Genomic DNA, 5,587 nt, shown 5'->3' with positions numbered 1-5,587 from the left:
CTTTTAATGATTTTGAACAGAAAATACTTCGATAATTTTAGTTGCATCAATTTTATATGATTTTAGTTTCAATAATACTAGAGGTTCTTATAATGTTTTGAACAGAAAATACTTTGTTAATTTTAGTTTCATAAATTTTATTAAAGTTTATTTTATTTTGTCGGAACACAAGAAGTCCGGAGTTGTAATAAGTTATTAAAAATAAAAAAGAGGCGCAATGCTCGTTGATTTGCTTTAAGCCTTTCGGAATAGTGTAGACTACACTGCACATAGCTCCATACAGTCTACCTTATTCCTCAAGGTTTGAAGCTAAGCAACATGAGCATTGCGCCTCTTCTTCATCGTCTCTGCACTCAGGGCTTATAAACCGCTCCTAGTGCCTCTCAGCTAGCGAGGTGGGACTAAAAAACTGCTTAGTAAGAAACTCTAGTACCGGTTCGTGCCACGAACCGGTACTAAAGGTGCTCGTGGGGCCACAGCCTCATTAGTACCGGTTCGTGGCACCAACCGGGACCAAAGGGTGGAATTGGTCCCCGTTCATGCACCAACCGGGACCAATGGCCTTGCACAGCGGCGTGGTGGTGAGTTTAGTCCCACCTCGCTAGCTGAGAGAGAGTCGCACCTGTTTATAAGGTGCGGTGCGCCTGAGCTGTCGAGCTCCTCTCTAAAGTAGGCTTACGGGCCTAACCTCTCTGTACATGCCTGTGGGCCTATTGAGCCTTCTGCGGGCCTGAATCCTGGCCCATGGATGGGTTCCTAATCGTATTCAGGCCGTGGTGGCCGAGTAGGTGGCATAATTTTTAATTTTTGGCCTGTTATTTTTCATGCATTTACTAATTATTTTGAGCTATAAGACCCTAAAATTGAAAAGCATTTCAAATGAACTCTGAAAAGGTTGAATGTTGGCATGGTATCATCATTTCATCCACATAGCATGTGCAAGAAAGTTGAGAGGGTTACGGCAAAAACTAGATGCACTTCGTGTACAAAACGGACAATGGTATCATACTCGTCTGTTACAAAGTTGGCATGGTATCATCATAATAGTTGCGGGAGAAAGTCTTCACTTTTTCTTCGCTTGTGTCATTTTCTTATTGCGCCGTAACCATGGATAATCTTCATCGTTTATCAGGATGCTTGGGCCAGCCTTGACTTTGAAGGGAGGAATTTCATGAAACTTTTCATAATCTTCAGACATGTCTGTCTTGCCCTCCACTCCCACAATGTCCCTTTTTCCTGAAAGAACTATGTGGCGCTTTGGCTCATCGTATGATGTATTCACTTCCTTATCTTTTCTTTTTCTCGGTCTGGTGGACATGTCCTTCACATAGATAACCTGTGACACATCATTGGCTAGGACGAACGGTTCGTCAGTGTACCCAAGATTTTTCAGATCCACTGTTGTCATTCCGTACTGTGGGTCTACCTGTACCCCGCCTCCTGACAGATTGACCCATTTGCACTTAAACAAAGGGACCTTAAAATCATGTCCGTAGTCAAGTTTCCATATGTCCATTATGTAACCATAATATGTGTCCTTTCCCCTCTCGGTTGCTGCATCAAAGCGGACACCGCTGTTTTGGTTGGTGCTCTTTTGATCTTGGGCGATCGTGTAAAATGTATTCCCATTTATCTCGTATCCTTTGTAAGTCAATACAGTCGAAGATGGTCCCCTGGACAACGAGTACAACTCATCACAAACAGTGGTGTCACCTATGAGACGTGTTTCCAACCAACTGCTGAAAGTCCTGATGTGTTCACATGTAATCCAGTCGTCACACTGCTCCGGGTGTTTGGAGCGCAGACTGTTCTTGTGTTCATCGACATACGGGGTCACCAAGGTAGAGTTCTGTAGAACTGTGTAGTGTGCTTGAGACCAAGAATATCCGTCCCTGCAGATTATTGAGTCCCCTCCAAGCGTGCCTTTTCCAGTAAATCTCCCCTCATACCGCGATTTAGGGAGACCTATCTTCTTAAGGCCAGGAATGAAGTGAACACAAAACCCACTGACATCCTCTGTTTGATGGCCATGGAGATGCTTCCTTCTGGCCTAGCACGGTTACGGACATATTTCTTTAGGACTCCCATGAACCTCTCAAAGGGGAACATATTATGTAGAAATACGGGCCCCAGAATGACAATCTCGTCGACTAGATGAACTAGGACGTGCGTCATGATATTGAAGCAGGATGGTGGGAACACCAGCTCGAAACTGACAAGACATTGCGCCACATCACTCCTTAGCCTTGGTATGATTTTTGAATCGATCACCTTCTGAGAGATTGCATTGAGGAATGCACATAGCTTCACAATGGCTAATCGGACGTTTTCCGGTAGAAGCCCCCTCAATGCAACCGGAAGCAGTTGCGTCATAATCACGTGGCAGTCATGAGACTTTAGGTTCTGGAACTTTTTCTCTGGCATATTTATTATTCCCTTTATATTCGACGAGAAGCCAGTCGGGACCTTCATACTGAGCAGGAATTCAAAGAAGATTTCTTTCTCTTCTTTCGTAAGAGCATAGCTGGCAGGACCTTCATACTGCTTCGGAGGCATGCCGTATTTTTCGTGCAAATGTTGTAGGTCCTCCCGTGCCTCAGGAGTATCTTTTGTCTTCCCATACACGACCAAGAAGCCTAGCAGGTTCATGCAAAGGTTCTTCGTCACGTGCATCACGTCGATTGAAGAGCGGACCTCTAGCTCTTTCCAGTAGGGTAGGTCCCAAAATATAGATTTCTTCTTCCACATGGGTGCGTGTCCCTCAGCGTCATTCGGAACAGCTAGTCCGCCGGGACCCTTTCCAAAGATTACGTGTAAATCATTGACCATAGCAAGTATGTGATCACCGGTACGCATGGCGGGCTTCTTCCGGTGATCTGCCTCGCCTTTGAAATGCTTGCCTTTCTTTCGACATTGATTGTTGGTCGGAAGAAATCGACGATGGCCCAGGTACACATTCTTCCTGCATTTGTCCAGGTATATACTTTCAGTGTCATCTAAGCAGTGCATGCATGCGTGGTATCCCTTGTTTGTCTGTCCTGAAAGGTTACTAAGAGCGGGCCAATTGTTGATGGTTACAAACAGCAACGCGTGCAGGTTAAATTCCTTCTATTTGTGCTCATCCCACGAACGTACCCCGTTTCCATTCCACAGCTGTAAAAGTTCTTCAACTAATGGCCTTAGGTACACATGAATGTCGTTGCCGGGCTGCTTAGGGCCTTGGATGAGAACTGGCATCATAATGAACTTCCACTTCATGCACATCCAAGGAGGAAGGTTATACATACATAGAGTCACGGGCCAGGTGCTGTGATTGCTCCTCTGCTCCACGAAAGGATTAATGCCATCCGCGCTTAAACCAAACCATACGTTCCTTGGGTCCGCTGCAAACTCAGCCCAGTACTTTCTCTCGATTTTTCTCCACTGCGACCCGTTAGCGGATGCTCTCAACTTCCCGTCTTTCTTACGGTCCTCACTGTGCCATCGCATCAACTTGGCATGCTCTTCGTTTCTGAACAGACGTTTCAACCGTGGTATTATAGGAGCATACGACATCACCTTCGCAGGAACCCTCTTCCTGGGGAGCTCGCCGTCAACATCACCAGGGTCATCTCGTCTGATCTTATACCGCAATGCACCGCATACCGGTCATGCGTTCAGATCCTTGTACGCACCGCGGTAGAGGATGCAGTCATTAGGGCATGCATGTATCTTCTACACCTCCAATCCTAGAGGGCATACGACCTTCTTTGTTGCATATGTACTATCGGGCATTTCGTTATCCTTTGGAAGCTTCTCCTTCAATATTTTAAATAGCTTCTCAAATCCTTTGTCAGGCACAGCATTCTCTGCCTTCCACTGCAGAAATTTCAGTACGGTACCGAGCTTTGTGTTGCCATCTTCGCAATTGGGGTACAACCCTTTTTTGTGATCCTCTAACATGCGATCGAACTTTAGCTTCTCCTTTTGACTTTCGCATTGCGTCCTTGCATCGACAATGACCCAGCGGAGATCATCATCATCGGGCACTGGTTCCTCTTGATCTTCAGCAGCTTCCCCCCTTGCAGCATCATTGGGCACATTGTCTGGTTCCTCTTGATCTTCAGCAGCTTCCTCCGTTGCAGCATCACCGTATTCAGGGGGCACATAGTTGTCATCGTGCTCTTCTTCTTCGCCGTCTTCCATCATAACCCCTATTTCTCCGTGCCTCGTCCAAACATTATAGTGTGGCATGAAACCCTTGTAAAGCAGGTGGGTGTGAAGGATTTTCCGGTCAGAGTAAGACTCTGTATTCCCACATATAGGGCATGGACAACACATAAAACAATTCTGCTTGTTTGCCTCAGCCACTTCGAGAAAATCATGCACGCCCTTAATGTACTCGGAGGTGTGTCTGTCACCGTACATCCATTGCCGGTTCATCTGCGTGCATTATATATAATTAAGTGTGTCAAAAACCATTAAAGAACATCATGAATAGATAATTAAGTGACCAAATTAATAGAAGTTCATCATCACATTAAAACCAAAGTACATACATAGTTCTCATCTAACAACATATATATAGCTCTCTAGAGCATCTAATTAATTAAACCATACATTGAAACTATGTAAAACATTTCAATGCGAAAACAAATGCGATCATAATCGCAGCCAAGGTAACAATTGATCCAACGGCATAATGATACCAAGCCTCGGTATGAATGGCATATTTTCTAATCTTTCTAATCTTCAAGCGCATTGCATCCATCTTGATATTGTGATCATCGACGACATCCGCAACATGCAACTCCAATATCATCTTCTCCTCCTCAATTTTTTTTATTTTTTCCTTCAAGTAATTGTTTTCTTCTTCAACTAAATTTAACCTCTCGACAATAGGGTCGGTTAGAATTTCCGGTTCAACCACCTCCTAGATAAATAAAATCTATGTCACGTTGGTCGGTATATTTGTCATAAACAATAAATGAACCAAATAGTTATAAAAAGATAATATATACCACATCCGAATCATAGACAGGACGAGGGCCGACGGGGGCGGATACCAAAACCATCGCACTATGTAATAAGAAGGAATAATAAAAGTAACAAAATTAGACAAGTAACTATCTAAAGTAAGAACTTTTTCCTTTCAGAAAGAAGATAAGAACAAGAGGCTCACCACGGTGGTGCTGGCGACGAGATCGGCGCGGGCGATCGACGGCGGTGAAGACGGGGACGGGACGTGACGGACCGCTAAACCTAGACAAATCTCGGGGAAAATGGAGCTCGGAGGTTGAGTTTCGAGAGGAGAAAGATTAACTAGTGTGGCTCAGACATTTCATCGAACACCTCATGTGCATAGGAGGCGAGCTAGAGCACCCAAATGCCCTCCCCTCGCCGGCCAGAAAAAACAGAGCACTGTGGGGTGCTCTGCTGTGGCGATGGGGTATATATAGGGAACTCTTTGGTCCCGGTTCGTGGCACCAACCGGGACTAAAGGCCTTTGGTCCCGGTTGGTGCCACGAACCGGGACCAATGCCCCCTTTAGTCCCGGTTGGTGGCACCAACCGGGACCAAAGGCCTTGTGCTGCCCCGCGTCAAAAGT

Source organism: Triticum aestivum, chromosome 2D (assembly GCF_018294505.1).
Source record: "Triticum aestivum cultivar Chinese Spring chromosome 2D, IWGSC CS RefSeq v2.1, whole genome shotgun sequence".
NCBI lineage: Eukaryota > Viridiplantae > Streptophyta > Magnoliopsida > Poales > Poaceae > Triticum > Triticum aestivum.
Note: the sequence above shows the minus strand (reverse complement) of the source record.